Source organism: Mytilus trossulus, chromosome 5 (assembly GCF_036588685.1).
Source record: "Mytilus trossulus isolate FHL-02 chromosome 5, PNRI_Mtr1.1.1.hap1, whole genome shotgun sequence".
NCBI classification, from domain to species: Eukaryota; Metazoa; Mollusca; class Bivalvia; order Mytilida; family Mytilidae; genus Mytilus; species Mytilus trossulus.
This window is the reverse complement of record NC_086377.1, coordinates 79,806,800-79,832,978: the sequence shown is the minus strand read 5'-3', so window position 1 is coordinate 79,832,978 and position 26,179 is coordinate 79,806,800.

The following is a 26,179-nucleotide window of genomic DNA, read 5'->3' as shown; positions in this document are numbered from 1 at the left end:
GTTTCCAGTAAAAACTTCATATAAAGAGACCACTCGAGAGATAATCGAGGGAAAAACAACGAAACAACAGAAACACTAAACAGTTGCCAGCTGGATTATAATTTAGTACGCCAGAAGTGCGTTTCGTCTACATAAGACTCATCAGTGACGCTCATTTCAAAATATTTATAACTCTAAGCAAGTACAAAGCTGAAGAGAATTGAGGATTCAAAATTTCAAAAAAGTTGTGCAAAATACAGTAAGATAATATATGCCTAGGGTAAGAAAATCCTAAAGTGCAACAAAAAACCAAAAGGCAATGCAACACACAAAGAAACAACTATAAAATAACTATTGATATTTTCCTTACTAGGTTAAAGACATTTTAAGAAACGAATATGGTCGAATATGATTTTGTGGCTAGCCAAACCTCCAGTTTTTATGACAATGGTAAATGTATCACTAAAATGACAACATTACATGTCAGGACTAAAATACAAATAAACGGAGAAACATTCAGGAAGGAGAAACACCCCAATACAAGTCAAACGTCGATTACGTTCTTGGTGAATTTCAATTTTTGTATTTTTAGGCTAACGTATGTTCTCGATTCACATAAGTTGACCGTTATGGAATAACCGTTTCACAAATGATATCGAATATGTTCCTAACGTCGTAACTACAATCCCCTCCCCTTTCATGAATGTGACCTACCGAATTAGACTATTTACCGGAATTGGTATCACATAAGCAAGACGACGGGTGCCTTATATGAAGCAGGATCTGCTAACCATTCCTGAGCGCATGAGATCAGCCTTGGGTTTTGGTGGGGTTCGTGTTGTTTATTCTTTGTTTTAATATGTTTTTTCATGTGTAGTATTGTTTTTCTGTTTGCTTTTTTTCATTTTTAGCCTTGGCGTTGTCAGTTTGTTTTAGATTTATGAGTTTGACTGTCCCTTTGGTATCTTTCGTCCCTCTTTTACAAATCCTGTTGGTAGATTTGATAAACGATAATCGTTTTACAAATGTTCTATATGAATTGAATACGTTTATTAAAAATACGTTCAAAATAAAAATGGAAAAATATGTCAAAAGTTTTCGACTTTGCGTGAATTTTGATATATTTATTAGATTTTGAAAGTAAAATTCTTTTTGACAAAATATGGTAACAGTATCATAATTTTTTACTTGGTAATTCCTTTATTTCATGGTAAACTCCTTTGCTTCATTTTAACAAATTTAACAAAAATCATTGCAAACGCAAGTCAAGATTGAAATAAAAAAGAAACAGGTTGACAACGTTATGCAATTGGGTAAATGGTTCGCTCTATAATTGTTTGAACGGTAATGAAATTTCACCAATTGTCCCCAAACGCAATGCTTCCATAATGTGTATAAGCTCGGAAGTCTATGACACCTCGAGCTTGTTATTGAAATACCGTTTGTCATAAAGTCCGTCTGTTTCAATTTTAACTAAGGTTGGAACTGTAACCTAATTAAGGCCATGGTGGATTTCCCAACAGAACATTTTTTGAAGTATGAATTTCAAAACATACAATTGTATCAAAGTACTCTTCGTAATTGCAAAATAAAAATCATCCTTAAAAAATATCTAATTTTTAATATTTGAAGATGAACATTTGATTAAAACATGATTAGAAAAGAATCAATGATAACTAATATCATCAATCAGACTCATAACAAAATACGCCAGCAGAGTTGGTAAGTGCTATTTTACAGTATTTAAACGGTCCGCTCAAAGACAGAGATAATGCTACTTTTATTGTTTTTCAATTCAAACATCATGTTCCGTTTGTCATTTTTAATAGTTTCCCTGGTAGTGTGGATATTATGTGAAATAGTTGTTATCAAAAAACAAAAAGACAAGATATATAAATGTCACGTGTTGTCTGAGGTTTATATGCCGATGTGGTCATTGTGTGCACAACTTTGCGCAATAATTCAAGTATGTAAGTCTAATTATTCTATAGCATGGAATAGCACGTGTCAGATAAAGATGCTGAACCAATGGGAAACGAGGATGGACTCATTGAGAGTGTTGAAAATAGCTTTGGTGCGGCCTCGACTCTCCCAAAGGTAAATACGATAAAAACTATAATGTCAGTTTTAGTTGTATTATATACATCACAACTATAGATATATTTTAAATGATCGTTTTATTTAAAATACCTCTCTCCTTTATTCAGAATTTCCAAAAAATGATGAATATTTTTCAAACCATCTTTTTTTCATAATTTTATACGATGATGTTGAACAACGGTAAATTTCATATACTTCAATAAATGAAAACTAAAACAGATACTGATAATAACTTTCAAGGTTGAAAATATGATGTGTCTTTAATTGGCTGCAGTTACCATAGTAACTGTCATTGACTGTGTGATTGGACCAACATTTGCAACCTTAGAATAATCAGTAAAAAAATAACTAATCGAAGAATTCAAATATAGAAAAATATTCAACGAGTGAACAAGCTACACATTAATTTACGAATCCGCGTAGCGCATGAGTTACTAGTCAGTGTTGTTCCGTCACGAGTTGAATATTTTTCAATATTTGAATTCTTTGATAATTTTTTATTTTTTTGATATTTGCAAAAAACGTTTTCAGGAAATTAAAGTAGACCAAGTACGGAACTATATATTCTTTTACGCATTCACATTTTGTTTTGATGCGAAGACATCGACAACGTCTTGACAACGAATATTGTTGTATGATGTCAGAGAGCGAATATGAGAAAAAAATGAGTTCAACTTGGCGAGAACTAAGGGCTATTCAATAACCTTTGTATTCATTTAAATCTGTTTTAAAAAAAAAAGTACTGTTAAATGGCACACAGATAGTCAAAACTGTGTAAAAATAATCAATAGAGGTAGCACTAAAATGCATTTACAGTGTTTCGCATATGACATTTTTAAACTTTATTCGAATGAACGAGTCATTGTACAACCAATATGAGTACCTAGATCAGAAAATTGTAGAGCTGATTTTTTTGTCTAAAATGATCGATATAGATGACTGGCAAACCTCTCCAGAGTTTTTCGAATTGATGAATAATCTATGGGGTCCTTATACCGTTGATAGATTTGCCAATTTTGCTAATACAATATTAAGGCGATTTAAATCAAAATTTTGGAATCCTTGGATCGAAGCTTTTTATGCTTTTACACAAAATTGATTTAGTTTCTAAAAGTATAAACCATTTAATACTCTGTAAAGCAGAATGTACCCTGATAGTACCAAAATGGCCGTCCTCATTGTTTTGGACTTTATTATTTAGAAAAAAAACATGGAATTTCGTCATTATGTATTGGAAGTCATTGAATTTTCAAGTGAGCAGTCAGGGGTTAAAAAATCCACTAGCCCTACGCCCGGGGCTAGAGCATTTAGGCCTCGGGCAACAAAATGTGTAACCCAATATGCCCGACGGACTAGTGACAGAAAATTCTTGGCGTTTCTAAAATAGAAAGGGGTAACTCCCCTCATGATTGATTGATTGATTGTTGGTTGCTTAACGTCCAGTGGCAAATATTTCATGCATATTCAGGACGAGAACAAGTTCACAATAAATACAATAGGTAGGTTGATACGATAGAGGCCATCTGGAATGATGGTTGGAGAAATTTTGACTGCCACCGGAAAAGGAGGGTATACTGGATAGGGACAGAAATTTTGCCTGGCAACAGGCCACCTACGGACCCCTCAGAGAGTTGTTGCAAGGGTTCTTGACGTGCAAAGAGCGTGGCACTCTCTTAACACGAGGCATCGGATTTAACGTCCCCCTTCTGACTGGACGTGACTGCGAACTTAATACATCCCGCACAGCCAAACGGACGCCCCACTTCGGCAAGCGTTATACTGCCGGTTGGGAGAAGTACAAGTGACCATATTTCTATACCCCAGTCACCCTTGGGGATACTCCCCTCATGACCTTTCTATCTTAGTCAATCAGATTCGACTACGTCATCAGAATGTTAACTTATTTTGTACAAGTTTGAAATAGAAATAACTATGAATGGATCCCGAACTTTCAATATCGATGTATCAGTACAGGCTTTAGATGCAACCTGATTGTACCTCCTTCTAAATAATGTATTGCAATATAAATGTGAATCCTTTTTGACAGCAGAAACCTGACTTTTGTCAGAAATAACTTTTGAAACATGTGAACATGTTATGGACGCCATTATGTTATTGTTTACATACTGTAAAAAAGCCTCCAGAACCATGATCTAAACATAAACAGTCGCGGGAGAACAACTGCAATGTAACACACACAGAAACAGACCAAGCATCATACTAATTCCCACGTGAATAACAAATATAACATCAAAACCTAATACATGAATTCGGGATAGACAAGTACCGTGACACGTCTTATCGCAATGTGAATTTACACTAAAAAATACGAGAAAACAAACGACGCAACGTTAAAATGTAACATACACTGAAACGAACAATAAAAACCCTCCAATCCTTTATATACCCATGTATAGCAGTGGTAAAGGCTTGTATCATGTCGGGATTTGGGAAACTCATTATTACAGAATATTCAGTGAATATTCAATTATCAATCTGCTAATGCCAGTAATTGGATAGTTTTTGCCAAGTTTTGGGTATCCAATTTGCACAAATCTACTGTACATGGATCAAAATTGTTAACTCTATATAGTTCATCGTTATTGCAGCAGAATCTGAATTTGTGAGGCATACTATGGCTAGCAGGTCAGTTTTGCTGGGCTAGTAGTTCTTCCAACAGGGCTACCAATTAGCCGTGGGTTAGTGAGCTAACACAAAATTTCTTAACCCCTGGAGCAATGCATATTCCTTCAAGGGAACAACAAGAATTCAATTTTTGTCTCAAAGAAATTTTATTCTGATATTTTAGCATTTAGGCTAAGTACTATATGTAAATAACTGTTTTTGTTTTTTTCTGTGATATACACATGAAACACGTTGACAAGGCTATAGAATGATAGCGAGGTCTTTTTGTTTAGAAATTTGACAAGGCTAAAGTACAGGGCAAGGTCAGAAATGAGTATATATGAAATGCATTTGCCATGTACTTTTTTTATTTACTATTTGTTTGAATTTTTACATTTTTCAGATATTTTGAGCGTTGGTAGGTGGTAATCGGACACTCTTACACAACACCAGCACTTACAAAATTTGGCAAAGTGTCTTCCTGAGATTTGTCTACAATCCAGAGCTGAAAATACGCGAAAAAAGTACAGGTACGCCTTTAATAATTTCTGTAGATGGTGTAATTCGTTTCATCTTAACTCTTTACCAGCATCAGACTACGTTTTTTCGTTATACCTGACTCATTTATGTAAAAAAACACAAATCCGCATCTATTGTTGAAGGAGCTTTCTATGCAATTAGTTGGTCACATAAACTAGCCGGTTTTGCAGATCCTTGTAATTCCTTTTGTGTACATCTATTAAAGAGGGAGTTTTTAGGTCAATCGGGCACTCCATTGTAAAAAAGGAGGAGCCTATTGTGACTGTTTATTTAACGCATTAGGTAAATATAACGGAATTGTATGAGACTGTTATTAAAAAGAGAGGATTAGCGCTATAGAACCAGGTTTAATCCACCATTGTCTACATTTGAAAATGTCTGTACCAAGTCAGGAATATAAAAGTTCTTGTCTATTCGTTTTTGATGCGTTTTGTTATTTGATTTTGCCATGTGATTATGGACTTTCCGTATTGATTATCCTCTGAGTTCAGTATTTTTGTGATTTTACTTTTTACACCTGAAATTCTGTTCCAGATTGTACAAAAATACGGTAACAAATTCAGCAATTTAAATCAAAGAAGAATCACTTGTATTTGTCTTACAAGTTATGCAGATTTTTTAAGATTTTCCGAACTTGTTAATTTGAAAAGATCAGATATACAGTTTTATTCCACTTATGTGTCTTTATGTATCGAAAAAGTAAGACTGACCAACACAGAGAAGGAAGTAGAGTACTGATAGCGAAGACTAGTTCTATAATATGTCCGGTATCTATGTTACACACATATTTATTACAAGCTAACATAGCAATCGATTCTAATGAATTCATTTTTAGAGCAGTATTTTTTCGTAAGAAAACAAACACTTATGTTTTAAGGGGAAATGCTCCTCTATCTTATACAAGGGCGAGAGAGTTGTTGTTAGACGCTCTTGGATCATTAGGTCTCGAAAAATTTAATTTTGGTCTACACAGTTTGAGAGCAGGTGGTGCGACGACTGCAGCCTCGGCTGGTATAAATGACAGGTTATTCAAGAAACATGGAGGATGGGCTTCTGAAACTGCAAAAGATGGGTATGTTCAGGAAAACATATCAGAAAAATTAACAGTTTCTAAAAACCTTGGCATATGACCCCCCCCCCCTTTTTCTTTCTTTGACACTTTCGATAGTACATGTATACTACCCTCACACGGAGAGCTAATTTCTGATACATGTGTTGAGTTTTATTGTAGAAATAATTTATGTTCATTTAAGTCTGGCGAATTAGAACATAAATATATTTAATAATAGTACGGGAGCACATGTATTTGTTTTGATAAAACACGTGTGTTTGTTTATTGTTCACATCAACACGTGTTTTTAGAATACCTGTAATGTTTACAATTTATTCCATTGGACAATATTTTGTTGCATTGCGACTTCAAAACAGATATTCTAGGTATCGTTTGATTTTGGCCCGTGTTTCTCGTGCTTGTTGTTTGATAGAAATTAAATTGAATTTGTAATGTCATTATTCGAAGTTCAGCTTTACGCTGGTTAGCATACGCAGTACTACTTCATTGCTTGTTTTACCCCCCCCCCCCCCCCCCCCAAACCACTATCAACAAGACTATATATGGTTTTTCATTTGGAAAGTAGTACGTTAGTTACTATGATTTATTTAACTTGTATTTCTTGTATTGTAGATTGGTGTATAGGTGTATATATTTTGCATTTATTATGGATGGCTGACTGTGACTGTGCCAGTATGACTGTGTTTTAAGGTCTCAATAATGAGAATAAGCAGTAGTGTGCTGAAATGTCTGACTGTGACTGTGCCAGTATGACTGTGTTTTAAGGTCTCAATAATGAGAATAAGCAGTAGTGTGCTGAAATGTCTGACTGTGACTGTGCCAGTATGACTGTGTTTTAAGGTCTCAATAATGAGAATAAGCAGTAGTGTGCTGAAATGTCTGACTGTGACTGTGCCAGTATGACTGTGTTTTAAGGTCTCAATAATAAGAATAAGCAGTAGTGTGCTGAAATGTCTGACTGTGACTGTGCCAGTATGACTGTGTTTTAAGGTCTCAATAATGAGAATAAGCAGTAGTATGCTGAAATGTCTGACTGTGACTGTGCCAGTATGACTGTGTTTTAAGGTCTCAATAATGAGAATAAGCAGTAGTGTGCTGAAATGTCTGACTGTGACTGTGCCAGTATGACTGTGTTTTAAGGTCTCAATAATAAGAATAAGCAGTAGTGTGCTGAATAATGAGAATAAGCAGTAGTGTGCTGAATAATGAGAATAAGCAGTAGTGTGCTGAAATGTCTGACTGTGACTGTGCCAGTATGACTGTGTTTTAAGGTCTCAATAATGAGAATAAGCAGTAGTGTGCTGAATAATGAGAATAAGCAGTAGTGTGCTGAATAATGAGAATAAGCAGTAGTGTGCTGAATAATGAGAATAAGCAGTAGTGTGCTGAATAATGAGAATAAGCAGTAGTGTGCTGAATAATGAGAATAAGTAGTAGTGTGCTGAATAATGAGAATAAGCAGTAGTGTGCTGAAATAATGAGAATAAGCAGTAGTGTGCTGAATAATGAGAATAAGCAGTAGTGTGCTGAATAATGAGAATAAGCAGTAGTGTGCTGAAATAATGAGAATAAGCAGTAGTGTGCTCAATAATGTGAATAATCAGTAGTGTGCTGAAATGGCTTTTGAAACGAACTGTTTGATTTGATAAATTTATTATACATTCGTTAATAAAATAGTATGCTACCCTCACAAGGAGAGCTCATTTCTGATACATGTGTTGAGTTTTATTGTAGAAATAATTTATGTTCGTTTAAGTCTGGCGAATAAGAACATAAAGTTAACAGAATTGTGACACTTGTAATATTGATATATACTCTTACAAGCAGGATCTGAGATCACCCCAGTTTTTGGTGGGGTTCATGTTGTTTAGTCTTTAGTTATCTATGTTGCGTCTTCTGTACTATTATTTGTCTCAACGTCTTTTTAGTTCTAGCCATGGCGTTGTCAGTATATTTTCAATCTAAGAGTTTGACTGTCCCTCTGGTATATTGTGTCCCACTATATATTTTCACATGCTTCACGTGTAAGATCAGACTAATTTAAAGTCTAAACATATCTTTAGATGTTTTAAATAAATAAAATGTTTGTGATGGTCTGTCCAATACTGTGGATGATTGTTTGACTTTTTACACTAAACTATCGAACAATAATGACTTGTCTAATACACATACATTTTCTTATTTAAGTCAAACTTCTTCTCTTTTTTTTTACAGATTTTGGTTTTGCCACAAATATAAAGCAAAACGATGTATACAAACGTGAACTGCTATTAGATGATTAAAGCATTAGATTCCTGACATACTGCATATACAAAAAAGAAGATGTGGTATATAAAGGCTACAAGACATTTCTTCACAAGAGACTAATTGACACATGAAGTAACAACTAAAGGTAACTGTACGGCCTTGAAGAATGAGAACAAACCCATCCCGTATAGTCAGCTATACAAGGCTCAGAAAAGAATCATGTAAAACAATGCAAACGATAAAAGTTACGGCTTAGTGTATGAAAAAACAATGAATGAATACCAAATATGTATAACAGCAACAAACGGTAATTTCTAATTACTGCCTTCTGACATCGGACACAACATACAAAATGAAGCATGATTATTATCCGTTCGTTTGATGTGTTTCAGTCTTTAATTTAGCCATTTGATTTGAGACTTTCTGTTTTTAATTTTCCTAGGAATTCATTATTTTTGTGATGTAACCTTTTTAAACGGCTTACCGAATAAATAAGTACCTGATGATTTGTATTTAAATAAATTGTCCTGTATTCTTTTAAAACCGGCTACGCCGAAAAACCTAGATAATAAATGGAATTTGTGTATTTATCTAATAGCAATCAAATGAATGCATCATCATAAAACCAGCGTTGTCACCTACAATCACTGATTAGAGCATATAAGTGTTATATTAACAAAGAAGGTAATCCTGGCAATCAGGACAAATGCATCTGACTGATAACGGTTTACTTGTCGAGTCTGTTTAAATAACCAAGCGTATCATGTTGTGACGGACATTAACATTAACACACATGCTACACATAAGTAGTCATAACTCTTGAGACATATTGAAAACGTTTTAAGGTGAACAACTTGATAAATAAAAAATACCATTACTGTATGATATGTTTATCAATTATTCCTGCAAAAAAAAAAAAAATGAAATAAGATGAAATAAAAATTGTACCTGTATTTTATGATATATATAATATAAAAAAACAAAATTTCACATACATTTCGATTAAGGTAATATATATTTTCAAATGTCCACAAATACATATATAATAAGGGAAGTAACTCGAAGTGACTTAAATTCTGACGAACCAGCCACTCCTACAAAGCGGTTGTTTTCTGTGGTCCGACGGGCGGCCAGTTTTTGATATGTTTCACTGTTACAAAATGCCGACTGCTATAACTATTTTTTTTACATTTTCCATATTATGTTTGTATGTTTTGCTCACAGATTGTTGTCAATATAGTTGAATTATATGCAACTGTCATACAAATTAAAGGTTAAGCAAGGTAATAAACCAGGTTTAATAAACCATTTTCTAAACAAGGAAAAGTCTTTCATAAATAAGGAATATAGCAGTTGATTTACAGTCGTTTCATGTCTAAAGGTTTTAATTTTGTAAATTAATAACAAAAAAATTCCGTGTTTGATTTTCATATGAGTTCAGTAGTTTAATTATTTTATATTTTGACAGTGCGCACAATTCGGATAAATACGTACAAAGACTGTTTACACCTGTAACCATATTAAATTTTCTTTTTTAAATACCTTAGGTAAAATATAACCAAGGACATTGTATGTTTGTTCAAGCGGATATCTTTTAAATAAAAAGACAAATAGCGTGTGTTTTATCTTTACTCAGTAACTACACGTTATGTAGTCTGAAGTTTAAATTTTAAGATGGGATATAAGTGAACGGTTTGATAGTGAATAACTCGCATATTGATATTTGACAGATATTTAAGTCAGTTTGAGGTAAGCACATTTTGTTTCTGTCTTCAGACAATAGTTTGTATTTAACAAGTAACTTCTTAATATTTAACAATTGAATGTCGTCTATATTTAAATGAGATATGTATTTTTTGTTTCTAAAAGTAAAAGGTCAGGTTTATGAAAACTTCCCTATTAAACACTCCTTTAAGTTTCATAACATCATTCGGTCAGTCAGAATTCTTTTGCTGATCGTCGATTGTTCTCTTTTTATAGAAAACATTTTATAATTTCTTAGTTTTTAAGGTTCTATGTAGAAAAAAAAACATAATTTATTGTTGCATTCTCAGTGTATGTCTATCTATGTCGAAAAATCAGTTCCACAACGACACCCTCTTTTCCCCTCAAGTCTTGAATACGTATACATAGGAATGTAACGCATTCACAGACCTTCAATGGTTTTAACAAATTAATGTAAATGCAGAGAAATGTCTTGAAGGTTTTTAGGCTGTATGGTATAGTCTAAAGTCTTCAGACGCGCGTTTCGTCTACAAAAGACTAATCAGTGAAAATGTTAAAAAGGCCAAATAATAGTTATCAAAGGTACTAGGATTATAATTTAGTACGCCAAATAAAGTACGAAATTGAAACGGAATGATGAGATAAAAAAAAACAGAAACAGTTACAAATAAATCTAAAACAAAAGAATATATATATGAAAATAAGGATATGTGGAATGATTCCAAAGTTCAAAAGAAGTGGATGTTTTCAATTATATCCCTATCATATGCCTACTTTGCAAGGACCATGGATAGTTGGCATTACAATATAGATAGCAATACCTTATTTTGAGGGGAAAAGGTCTGTCAATCTATTTATCATTTAGTCTGTACCGCGCGAGATTTCAAACATTCCGCAGAGCAGGGTAAATCTTTTATAAAATAAGACCATCGACAGCTGTTATGAATTCGTTATAACTCGCAGAAATGAAAAATAATATTTTAAGTGTACAGCAAATATTTCGATTGAAATCATGTAAAGTTTTCTGAAATGTCTACGTAACCCAATACTTCTTTTAAATACTTAAGGTGCAATATAACTGAGGCATTTATGTTTATTCATGCGAGGACCTTTAACAAAAATCACAAAAGGCACACAATGTGTACGTGGTCGATATTTTAGTCACGACACTATTGTTAGGCTAGGATATAATATTTCAAAATCGGGTTTTGTTGAAAAGGTTTCATATTTTGTTTTCGTATTCATTTTTGAAATATGTTACACCTGTATAAAAGTTTTTACTATTATAAAAACACAATAATAGGAAATAATGTGTTTAATAATTATCAAAAAATCGTCGATATTTTGATATTTATTCTAAAAAAGTTTAGTTACTAACATATACAATCATTTCTTTTCATTTGGTTAACCCTGGAAAATAGTATCTGTTTTTGGAAAACAAACTTTTCAGGATTTCGTGCCCTGTTTTTGACCTTTTAATCTTGCAGATATTAGTTTCACTTATGAGACGTTTTGTAGACCAGCCAACACCCCCCCCCCCCCCTTCGGAGGTTTTTATAATTTTATAGTCTTCTTGATTTACTGCACAATTACAATTCAAGAAATATAAAAGACTATTGAGTAGACACGTTTTAATTTTCTCGTACAAAACAGTAAAATAGTCTACTTACTAGTTACTAGTTATTGTCATTTCGGAGCCTTTTATAGCGGTATAGGCTTTGCTCATTGTTGAAATCCCTACGGTGACACACAGTTGTTAATTTCCTGGTCATATGGTCTCTTGTGGAGAGTTGTCTCTTTGGCAATCATACCACATCTTCTTTTTTATATGACATGGAATGTATTGTTGATAGTCAGTTGTATCATGTTATATGCCATTCAATCCTTATATATACGATAAATATTCTGTGTAATACGTTTTGTAGATATCAAAATGAAGAAAACGTTGTCGTAAACACTCAAGCTTTAATTATTTAATCTAGACTAGAAAGGACTATTTCACGTTAGACTACAGTTTACAAAACATTATATCATAGCTCTTATTATTAGTTGACGCTTGTATTTCTTACCTCTAACCCTTTATTTCACCTTATATTGTGTTTCATATGAATCAAAGATCACAATTATTTAAACAACATGTTACATTTGATTCATGCTTTTCAATATAATTCCCCCCATTTTTTTTGTTTACCAAACCTGACCAGAAGCATAAGATAGAATTACCTCCAACACACTGGATTAGTTAATGGCTTTTTTATATATAATTTTCACATTTACAATTGTGTCGAATAATAAACTGCATGGTGCAGGTCTATCGTTATAAAACCTCTGTATAGTGTGAATCAACGTGAATAAAAAGAGAGGATACTACAGACCTAGCCAAAGCCAAGTTTTGGTTAATATGACATATTTATTTTTCTCTTTGAATGGTTCCTAACTTTTACGAATTTAGATATTTATTAGTTTGAAATATAACGTTGCCATCTATCTATTGTTGAAGAATGTTTAATTAATCTAGACATAGTGTTGCTTCTGTCGGCGATTTTGTTCCTCAATCATGTACACTCAAAGGTTAAGAAGTAAGCTCCTCAAAATGCTAAAACTTTTTACATGTATCGCTAGCATATAATATGGAAATGCAACTAGAATGAAATGTTCATAAATAGAATAACAAGCCTGTTTACATATGTAACTACACATAATATTTTATATAGTGTTTTTACTTTATACTTCTTTTAAAAACTTTCGGTACAATATAAGAAAGATCCTGTTTGTTTATTTAAGGGTAAAATTTTAAATAAATAGACAAATCGCGCGTGTTTCATTAAATGTTTAGTAACTAGACGGTACATTGGGTACAATAACCTTTTAAATGGAATGTAAATGAAAGATATGATAATGTATTACACACATATTCATATGTAAAAAATGTAATTGTATTTTCTCAAAATGAGAACAAAAGGAATGAATAAATAATGATTTGCAAATGCAAAAAAGTTTACGTTTTCTTTAAATTCAATTGCCCTTTTTATTTGATCATTTAGATATTTTTTTCGGAGGGGAAATTTGGTTTTTGTTTTGCTTTTCGAATTCCTTTCTATCAACTTAACGGTTGACTGTTATGGAATAACGGTTTCACAAATGATATCGGATATGTTCCTTACGTCGTAACTACAATCCCCTTCCCTTTCATGAATTTGACCTACCGAATTAGACTATTTACCGGATTTGTAATCACATAAGCAACACGACGGGTGCCACATGTGGAGCAGGATCTGCTTACACTTCCGGAGCACCTGAGATCACCCCTAGTTTTTGGTGGGGTTCGTGTTGTTTATTCTTTAGTTTAATATGTTGTGTCATGTGTACTATTGTTTTTCTGTTTGTCTTTTTCATTTTTAGCCATGGCGTTGTCAGTTTGTTTTGGATTTACGAGTTTGACTGTCCCTTTGGTATCTTTCGTCCCTCTTATATAATTCAGACTATACGGTGCCTCCAAGACTTCCGGCTTAAAGTTAAACGGACCGTAAAGCATGTGTAGTAGATAAAACAAATACACTAATACAAGGGTTAACGTCATATTTGCGCGGATCATGAAGAGTAAATAGTCACGTAAAATTGAATTTAAGAATACTGACGTCCTTGTCGAAACAAATTATTTGGAAAAGACATGATTTTATAGGATTTTGTGAACAAATCTATTTTGACTAACATTTAGTCTGTACAAAAGAGGAGTATCCGCAAAAAAATGGAGATTTGAAACATGCAAATGTACTAAGTAAAAATAAAATCTGCAATGAGACCATAGACTGCCGTAAAAAGTAGCATGTGAATGTGTTGCATCTCGCAAAAGTAACGAAGTTAAAATTTGTATTTAGACAATATACGTATAGTGTCTTGAAATATGAAATTTATTTGTATGAGGCTTAGAAACGGTTGAAATGCGAGGTTGTACCGAGCATATTCCCGTTTTGTGCCGAATACAAATAATTTTCATATTTCAAGACACTATACGTATATTGTCTTTATACTGAAATCTATAAAAAAAAAATGTGTAACAAATTGTTGTTAAAAAAAAAGAGTTTGGAATGTCCCTCATGTGGTACCATTTTGGGGTTTTTTCATATGAGCGTAGTCCCGGCGGTAGGACATGGACATTTTCAGGAATTAGAAAGGGAAAATAAATTTAATTTATAACATTTAATAAACATGGTATATAAATAACCAATTTGAAGACATAACAAGTTTATACGTATAGCTTTATCTGTATAGTTAAATAGCTGATTGCAGTATAATTAGACAATATACGTATATTGTCTTGAAATATGAAATTTATTTGTAAGAGGCTTAGAAACAGGGGAAATGCGAGGTTCTAACCTAATTAATAATGTTTAATAGACATGGTATATAAATTACCAATTTGAAGACAGAACAAGTTTAAATTCATAAAAGTTGGACCATTGTTACTCCACGTTGTGATGGTTGTGACGTGACGTTGTTGATGAAATACAGAAGTTCTGATGAGTAGGCGGGGCTTATAGGTTAGTTGATGTCATTGACGTATAAAGCTAACGTTTATACGTATAGCTTTATCTGTATAGTAAAATAGCTGATTGTAGTATAAACGTTTATTGAATAATGCACAGTTATACCCCAATGGGGTAGAAGGCATAGATAAATCAACAAAATAAATTTACAAGTTATACATGTTATAAGTGTACAGGAAATATTTCGAGTGAACAAATATTAAAGTCTTCGTCATTGTTTTCGACACCAAATAATTCTGTTACATACACCAGGTGCAATATAACAAAGAGCCATACAAGTTTATCCATGTGTGGAAATTTTAAATATATATACAAAAGACACATTGTTTGAGCGTAATAGATAGTTCAATAACTAATAACACTAGAATCTCACATTTTATATTCGGATGTCATTTAAAGTTATTTATTTAAGATATGGCAAATACAGCTCGTTTTTTGTCTCTCTTTATCACATAGTTTTTATTAAGCCATGTGTTATTATATATAATATATAATGCTACAAAAAAAAGCAACCCATGGGTTAAAAAGTTATAAATATTATTATTCAAAACTTAGGTTTATCTTATTTGTCAAATGATAACCTTACTATTAAACCCCTGTTTGGTTTCATAAAACAAAGACTAACTGATCAGGGTTTTCAGGAACAACATGCAAATATTTCAGCATCTCCTAAATTAATATTTTTCCAGAGTGTCTACAAAATTAATGAACGGGCAGGTTATGTTGATGCTTTAAAAAATAGATCAGATCGATCATCATTATGTAAATTAAGAGTTAGTGCTCATAACCTTGCCATTGAAAGAGGAAGATATTTAAAAATGCCCAGAGATCAAAGAATTTGTGAAATCTGTAAAAGTGGCGAAATTGAAAATGAACAGCACATGTTGCTACACTGTAGCGGTTATTCCAGTATTAGAGAGTCTTTTGTATTAAAAATGTTTAATATTACAGGAAAAAGTGTAACCACATTGTGTGATAAAAATATAATAAATCTCATACTTAATAATACATCCTATAAGGCACTAAAATTATCTTCCTCTTTCGTAACAAATTGTTTTAATGCAAGAAGTAATCTATTGTAATAGATTTTCATTATACCTTTAATCGTTTATTCACATATATATATAATTGTTTGTATTTTACTACCATGTATAGCAAATTGTTTATCCATTCGGTCATTACCATTTATTGTAAATGCGTTTGTGCCAATAAAATATTGTCTTGTCTTGTCATTAACGATTATAAATTTATTAGGTTTGAGAATGTATTTAAAGTTTGTATTTAAAGTTTGTATAGTTTTTCTCTTGAAATTAACACACTAAATGATAATGCAATCTCAGAGATTTTTAAGTTTGTCAAGCAATTCATAATATTATATTCCGTTCAACACTATAATTAATACTCCGGCTTTTCTATTGATAAAGTACATTATAAATATATATCTAAGCACACTATCATATCGAAAAAAAATGTTTCGTCAACTGTTCCCTTTTAAAACCTCGAATAAAACTTGATAAACGAAGATTAATAATAAGACATCAGTATCAATATTTTAACTTTTTGTATCAAAATATTTGATTTGATTTGATTTTTTGGTGTTTAAATGCCACTTTTAAGCACCGCATTTAGGCTATTTTGTGGCGGTCAGTTTTTATTAGTTAGGAGACCGGAGTGCCCGGAGAAAACCACCGATCATCGATAGGAAAACTGACAAGTCTAGTCAATTAAGATTGGAGTCGAGTGCACCCATTGTACAATTGAGAAAGATTTCAAAAGACTAATTGTAGTTTGTCATACGTGTATTTCATTACTATGGGATCACTGTTGAAACTCTATAAATCTTCAAGGTAGTTGTCTGTCACCATGTTCTTTATGTACAATAGAAGGAAATAATTGTCAATGTACCTTGAATAATTAAAGTCCATATTGATTTTAAAAAATGGATAAGTAATATCGTACTATATACTTTGTAACATGGTATAGTTAGGGTGAGTTTTCATTTATCTTCATCAAAACACAAAAAAGATCTGTCTTTGTAGGGTCTCTACAAAATGTAAATGGACGCGAATTCAGAGAGAGGCTACTGTACACCTTCCAGAAGTAATCTTTTGGAAAATTGGGATGTAATAGAATATATTTAATTCTTTCTTTTTTATTTGGTCATAACTTGCTAAGAATCAGAACGATTGCATATATCGCACATTGAGAAGTCATATGTCTGTTAGTAAAGACTGCACAATGCTTTAATACTTACTGGTTTGAATTGCTTTGTGTAGTCTTTATATAGATATAAGAAGATGTGATATGAGTGCCAATGAGACAATTATCTTAACCAAGTCACAATTTGTAAAAGTAAACCATTAAAAATCAAAGTACGGTCTTCAACACGAAGCATTGGCTTACACCGAACAACAAGGTATAAAGGGACCTAAAATAACATATGTAAAATCATTCAAACGGGAATCCAACGGTATAATCTATTAAAAAAAACGAAAACAAGAAACACTTATGAACCACATCAACAAACGACACTACTGAACATCAAATTAGTTTTCTATGTTGCGTTTTGTGTATTATTGTTTGTCTGTTTGTCATTTTTCTTTTTTAGCCATGGCATAGTCAGTATATTTTCGATTTACTAGTTTGAATGTCCCTCCAGTATCTTTCGCCGCTCTTCTACCACAGTCGTTAGGTGTCTGTCTCCACGACGTATTCTTCACATCTACATTTAGGCAAATTGTCCAACATTAAGACATGTCATGGAGCATACCGAGTCTCATGCATTAAACGGGTCGTCGGAAAAGGGTGAGAATGACGCTACTAATTTTGTTAGTATAAGTAAGAAGTTAAATCACAAAAATACTGAACTCAGAGGAAACTCCAATCGGAAAGTCAATAATTCTAATGCAATTATTTTGTAACAATTGTTCTGATTGGATGACAGCAAGCGTAAAATTCTCTATCTCCTTGTCTGTAACTAAGGAAGCCGACATTTTGAATTTCGGAATATATTGACATGTTATTTCTACAATAATAAACAAAAAAACTCACTTGTTGTGCCTAAAAATCTTCTTTTTATCAAATTTTATTACATTCTGAAGCGGCACAAAAGCCAGAAAACGCCCGGTGTTTATGTTTGACGCCGGAAGCATACCTATGACGTCACCTAGTGTAGGGACCAAAGAAGATAACATTTTTTCGCGGAATTTTCTTTTCTGAAGATTTTACACTGAAATAATGATTGAAATTTATTTATAAACTTGTTTTGCATTAGAATAGAGATAACTGTGTTGTATTTGAAGCTTTTCGGACGTCCATCGGTAGTTTTACTGTCGCAAATACCCGTTTAGCTGTCTCCGCTCCGCGTCGCCAGGTAAACTAAATTTGCGACAGTAAAACTACCGATGGACGTCCTCAAAGCTTCAAATACAATACAGTTATCTCTTAATCACATTGCAAATTCAAATGACAAAACACATCAGAAACGAATGGACAAGAACTGTCAGATTCCTGACTTAAGACGCACTTACTAAGGCAAATATGTATCCTTGTTTGTATGACAAGGTTTAAATATCTAAAAGAATAAATATAAAATCGTTTTACATCTGTTAAGATACCCGATATACTTCTTTTAAATATTAAATGTTCAATACTTATGATTCATTTATTTTTGTAAGTACCAATTTTCCTGAAATGAGGAACATGTATTTTTGTTGAGTTTTGATTTCGTGGTTTTGTCATAGTCTGCACACAATCCTACAGAAAATTTATAATTCGTTGAACCTTTAAATTCGTGGTATTCCTGTAACAAAGAAATTCAAGAACATTGGTATCCCACGAATAGTAATGAATCCACAGTATAACAAAGAGTCATTTATGTTTGTGTAACCGGAACTACGTTTACAGAATTGCAAATAGTGTGTTTGTGTCTGATAAATATATTCGTTTAGTCCGTTTACATGATATGCTTCTTCTTCAACCACTTGTTGTTTACATTTAAAACAAAGGGTAACACTTATGCTTGAATTGCCTATCAACCTACAACACATACCCTTACACCAGGACGACTGGATACGAACTCTAAGTTATCTAACATATTTAAAGGAAGCATTTAGTTATTTTCATCAGTTGGTCGAGGGCACACCTTTATTCAGTGGGATTTTCACACTTTTTATAAATACGGCGAGTTGTCAGATTGATTGTTCATTGGGATTTACCCTTTTTCATAAGTGTGGCGAGTTAAAAAACAAGAGTGGGGCGATTTTTTAGAAAGTGGCGATTTAGTGTTGGCCGATGGGCAAGTGGGGCGAGCGAGTTGACATGGTTTTATATTGAAAAATCGGGTTAGGGGGTCATAAAGGGTATATATTAATATATAGTAATGTATAAAGTATATTCAAACGGTTGTGTGACGTCACGTTCTAAACTATACTTTATGAATTGTAAATGGTTTTTCATCTAATCTTAAACAGTTGGGATACATACAAGTTATCCCATTCTGACTTGGTGTTTCAGTGTTAGATCACCTTCTGGCCTCCGGCCATCGGGGTGATCCTACACTGACACACCGAGTCTTCATGGCAAAAAAATACTGATAGCTCAATGTGAGCTTTTGAAGTTGCCTGTGTGATGTTAGGTTCTTGTTAAAGCAAACAAGAAGTAAAATGATTTACCTTACAGGTTTATAACCTTACAAAAACACCAACCTTATAAAGTTGATGGCAAAGTAAAACTTTTTACAAATTAATTAATAGCTAACTTAAATGTCATGTTTGCACTCAATAGAAGTACATTCCATTTGTATTGTTGAAAACAAATAAAGATTTTGTAGCTGAGAAGCCATAACACAAACAATAGGGTGAATTAACCTTTTAACTATGTGGTTATATTTTACGTGACAATAGCTGTATTAAAATAAGGTTGTGTTTGACATTGACTATGCGAAAATAGTAGCCAGGATGAGAGATAATAATGCATGACCCAAAGGGGAGTGAACTATTGTCTCTCGCCCTGGCTACTATATTTCATAGTCAATGTTAAACACAACATTAATATCATTATTATACTGACTGTTTACTATTTCAAATAGTGCTAATTGTGTATTTCTATGTAAAAAAAATGCTTTCTAGTATCATGAGTATGACAATAAGTCCTTTATGTAACTCTGAATATATGAATGCTGTCTCAAAGAAGGTTGATTTTGTCTTCTTGACTGTAAGAAAGAGTTACAAAAATAAATAGATTCAAAAATATGTGTATTGACAGGGAATTGTTGATTTGAACTCTATCTGAATATAAATCATTCTTGACTAGTTAAACAAGTAGAATTCTGCTTTAACTGGTTCTAGAGGTTGTCTTAAACTTGCTATGATATACCTTTACTTTGCTCATTGTTGAAGGCCTGAACTCATGTTGAATTCAAGATGAAAAATTACCAGCAAGGCATCGTGTCTTAGCTTTTAGTGTCCGGTGATGTTTTGGATTTTGTCTAAACAAGGTTTACTCCACAACCCTTTCATTTCATTCTCATTAACATTTTCTATAGTACTCAATAACGTACAACTTGATGTGATCGTTACTATTTATCTGTAACAAATGACTTCTAAAGTATTCAAACAAGTTTAACTTCAACAGCAGTAAGCAGAAGTAAACAAAGATCAAAAACGTTCTAACAGAAACTATTGTATTTTAAAGTCTCTTAAAATGTCAGAAAAATTTAAATGATAACTTCTATTTCCACCTTATTGTTCAATTGTAATAGTTAATTAACTGTCAGGCTTATAAATCCAACCCACTTGTCTGTCAAAGCAACTAAGCTCCACCATGCACGTGAAATTGAAAATGATTGACGTGAAAATCAATTATATGTTGCAACAGCAAGGCATACTATTTTCGCATATTGCAGTTAACGCTATATCTTTTCTTTTTAAATTTTATCATAGAGGGACATTCGTACAGGAAGTATAATAATGCTTAGTAATGTCCTCCGACTAAATATTGCGTATGAATCATATTTGTATCACAGGTAAACTTGTGTCGAAACGGTAGTGAACACATTTTGTAGTGCACAGCAGTACATTTGTTTTGTGGTTATTTGCAAAATACTCAACTTTTCGATCTCTCATGTGCGTATCAAAAATTTAATCTTCTAGCTGTTTCTTTACAACATTTACAACACAACCTGAAAACTGTTTGCGAACATCTTCTCGTGTAATTGATAATATGTAGAAAGTTATGAGAAAAACAATCATTTAAATGTTCACAAGGAAAAGGGTTTTTATTTTTGACTGCTGTTTATATGTCTCGTTCTTCCTTTCAATCCATCCATTAACAGTACCTTTATATTTGATGTTTTTAAATATTTGTCAAATAATGTTTCTATTTAACTTCAAATAACCCCGCGCTTTGTTTCCAGTATTTATTTTTATTGAAACTGCATTGTGGTCAGTTCGTTTTTGGACAATCGGTCTAATATCACAACCTTTTTAGTTTTGTTTGTACTTCTTTAAAACGAAAGAATAATCAATTGTTCAATCTTTCCTACACCAAATAAAATTTATTTGATTTTATAAATGGCTTTGTTATGAATGAGTATGCTTGAATTGTTTCACATTTCTCATGTCTGGGACTTTTACAGCCGACTATACGGTATGGGTTTTACTCACTGACGAAGGCCACACTGTTGCCTATAATTGTTAACATTCACTTCTTTTAAACTCTGGTAGATATTTGTCTCACTGGCAATCGTCCCACATCTCCGTATTTTTATACTAACTTAAGTACTGTTTATCTGTCATATGAATAATCAATTGAATCCGATTTAGACTCATCGTTTTTAATACAAGTGTTGCTTCTGTAACTTTCTTGATTTTTTGACGGATTAAAGTTCAGTGATCAGTTAATATTGACAATAAAAACCCTCCACACAAATAGGAGGCTGAAATTACCCTTCGGGTTCGGGGATCTGAAAATCCCTTCCGGAGGACTTTTAATGTCAATATTGACTTGCCATTGAAAATTTACTATAAAAGTAAGTTTGCATATTTTCCTCTTAATTTTTAGTTCACCCCTCTTCTTATACAAAATTAATGAATTTGCAAAATCTAGGTGATCGTGGCGCAGGGATATGATTGAATGTTTTACGTGTACATTTATTTTAGCCTCCTTACAACTATAACAATGGATGAATTTAAAGACGGTTTCTAACGTCTATGTACAGTAACTTCTAATTTAACACTGTTTCAAACAATAAAAATACACCATATTCTAATATTATCTCAAAAGTCTTACCAGCTCATACGGAGACGAACATAACGACTGGCGAATGACTGTTATATTCCTATAACTTTTGTTTTCTAGGAAAATGTGTAATTTACCACTGAGAGGAGTCAATTTCTAAATATTTAAAAGTGGTATAAAAGGCATTTTCTGCTTTAATAGGTATCCTACTTTTTATCATCATGAAATATAAGGTATACAAACTGAGATATGCAAGATTTCTCTGTGGCATCACTGTTCTTGGTCTGCCAACAAAACAAAATTATTTGCGAGAATATTCCATATGATATCTTTTCTGTTTATCATACAAATAAATGCTTGATTTTGAATAGTGTGTTTTTCATGTATTTTCTATTTATATATTATACACATCCTTGGTCTAATGTATGGATGATCGTTAAGTTTTTCCCGCCTCCAGGATATTTACACAATCTTATATAAGAAAAAAGATGTGGTTTGATTGCCAATGATGAGACAAATGACACAGAAATAAACAACTTTAGGTCACCGTACGGCCTTCAACAATGAGCAAAGCCCATACCGCATAGTCAGCTGTAAAAGGCACCGAAGTGACAAATTTAAAACAATTCAAACGAGAAAACTAACGGCCTACTGTTCGTACAAAAAAAAATGAACGAACAACAAATATGTTACACAGCAACAAACGACAACCATGCCTGTTTTCTCTCTCTATCGTTGTATTTGCCAAGACGTATATGCCTTTTTTACCCTTCACGTAGACGCTTGATCATTTGTGCCGTAATTAAATTTCAAATACAGTTGTTTCTGCTAAAGTCTTGATATCTCATGAGCGTGAACTAGTATAAACCTGTCTTGATATGTTCATCATTTCTAACCTTTCCCTTAGATGGGATTCCTATCTTCCATTGATTTGATATATAACCTGTTCTAATATGTTCATCTTTTCTAACCTTGTCCTTATATGAGATTCCTATGTTCCATTGATTAGATGTATTACCTGTTCTAATATGTTCATCATTTCTAACCTTGTCCTTAGATGGGATTCCTATGTTCCACACGACAAGTGCCGCATGTGGAGCAGGATCTGCTTACCCTTCCGGAGCACCTGAGATAACCCCTAGTTTTTTGGTGGGGTTCGTGTTGTTTATTCTTTAGTTTTCTATGTTGTGTCGTGTGTACTGTTGTTTGTTTGTCTTTTTCATTTTTAGCCATGGCGTTGTCAGTTTGTTTTAGATATATGAGTTTGACTGTCCCTTTGGTAACTTTCGTCCCTCTTTTTCCATTGATTAGATATATTACCTGTTCTAATATGTTCATCATTTCTAATCCTTAGATGGGATTCCTTTGTTCTATTGATTAGATGTATAACTGCTGGTTCGTGTGTTCCTGGTAGTTATCATGGTTACGTTCTTGTCAAAACACTTTACCATATACAAGTATATCACTCTTAAGTGTTTCCAATTGTTTTGCATAGAGTATATTACTTACACCATACATCATGTACATTTTCCCCAATTTACAATTTGTTAAGTACATTGTAGTTTATTTTACACACAATCTTCTACTTGCATCTGTACACAAGTCTTCATCTGCACACACTTTTCAATCTCCAGCATCCATAACTCTAAAGTTAAACATGTATCGAGAGGCTGACAAATGTCTTCATCTGCACACACCTTCTAATCTCTAGCATCCATCTCTCTAAAGTTAAGCATGTATCTAGAGGCTGACAAATGTCTTTATCTGCACACACCTTCTAATCTCTAGCATCCATTTCTCTAAAGTTAAACATGTATCTAGAGGCTGACAAATGTCTTCATCTGCATACACCTTCTAATCTCTAGCATCCATCTCTCTAAAGTTAAACATGAATCTAGAGGCTGACAAATGTCTTCATCTGTACACACCTTCTAATCTCTAGCATCCATATCTCTAAAGTTAAACATGTATCTAGAGGCTGACAAATGTCTTCATCTGCACACACCTTCTAATCTCTAGCATCCATATCTCTAAAGTTAAACATGTATCTAGAGGCTGACAAATGTCTTCATCTGCACACACCTTCTAATCTCTAGCATCCATATCTCTAAAGTTAAACATGTATCTAGAGGCTGACAAATGTCTTCATCTGCACACAACTTCTAATCTCTAGCATCCATATCTCTAAAGTTAAACATGTATCTAGAGGCTGACAAATGTCTTCATCTGCACACACCTTCTAATCTCTAGCATCCATATTTCTAAAGTTAAACATTTATCGAGAGGCTGACAAATGTCTTCATCTGCACACACCTTCTAATCTCTAGCATCCATATCTCTAAAGTTAAACATGTATCGAGAGGCTGACAAATGTCTTCATCTTTATACACCTTATATCTCTAGCATCTATATCTCTATAGTTAAACATGTATCGAGAGGCTGACAAATGTCTTCATCTGTATACACCTTATATCTCTAGCATCCATATCTCTAAAGTTTAACATGTATCTAGAGGCTGACAAATGTCTTCATCTTTATACACTTTTTAATCTCTAGCATCCATATCTCTAAAGGTAAACATGTATCGAGAGGCTGAGACAAATGTCTTCATGTGAAATAAGAGAACGAAAATGTCATTTGGTCACAGTCTTCACCAACCTTTCATCAATCTTTTCCAATTACTAGTTCGAAGACCAATACCGTATTGATAATGAGTAAACAATTTTTAGCAAATACTTACTAAGGGACTGGTCATTTGTAACCTGAAAGGGGGGAGGAAAATAAGGGGGTGAACAATTTTAAGCATAGAAAACGGGGGCGGGGTTTAAATTACGGGTAAATGTACAGGTTTTGTGCGTGAACCCCCCTCCCGCTTAAATGTTGGCGAGTTTTAGATGTGTCGATTGGTCACTCGATATCTCTCGGCCGGAGTCGAAATAAAGTTCTCGGAAAGTCTCGAAAGTTGCGATCATTTATACAGGTAGTTATATAAGTCTTTGAAGGGTCCTTCTGTGGCTAGGCTACCACGTGACATTACACAATCAAAGTAAATAAGAAAGTAAACAATAATGATAGGTTGCAGGGAATAAATCGTACACATATAAGAACCTTTTTGACTTTTCACAAAACATATGTGTTTAAAATGATGTGTATGTTTATAAGCGCTTTGATGTGAAAGTTTCTAAACAAGTATATTATGACAACGCAATTATATGTGTTTTAAAACGATCCATGTACACTGTGTGTATCTAGGTAAATTATTGCGTGTCAGTATTATGTCGTGTCATGATAACATACATACTAATTATAGCTGAAGATTTAACCACGTGTGTATTTTCATCATAGACATAGACTTAGGGGAACACATTCGGCTGTTTTAAATGTGTATTATATTAGATCAAAAGTATTCAATTTAATTAATTCATTAGAAATCAAAGAAATATTTACAAAATATATACTGTACATGTATCTATGTTTCTGTAAAAACTAAATATTAAATTGAAGTCAGAATATTTTCAGAGTTGCAATTAAGAAATAATTATTTATATGACAAGATACTCTGCTTTAGTATTTTTAAATATTCATTTGTAAATGAAACATGCATATTTTTTAAATTTAAATAAATCCTTGCATCATACAAAACAAATGTTGATAAACAATAATAATTATATTTTCATGTTAATTATTTCCTATCGTTTTAGTAAGGTTTGATAAGTAATTGTTATTTTTTTTTGTATTGTAATATATCAATAAAATGGAAAGTAAGATAAATCAATTCAACATTTAAATTTTAAACGGTCGTGAATAAAAATACTTATGTGTTTTCAATTCACAAAGATAGTCCCAGTAATAGTTTACAATAATCATAACAAAATTTAATAAAGTTCTTACCCGAAAAATGTCAGTCGTTATATTCCGTCGATCTCCGTCTGATCTCCGATTGCTATTATTTTGTACTGTTTAAGTATGGATTTATAAGTCTTTGCTGATATTTTGTATAGTAATCTGTTCGTATAGTGGAATGGTAGAATTTAAAAATAGATTCATTTGAATAATAAAATGTCCGTCCTTAAATACTTGACGCTTGTGTTTATTGATACTACAT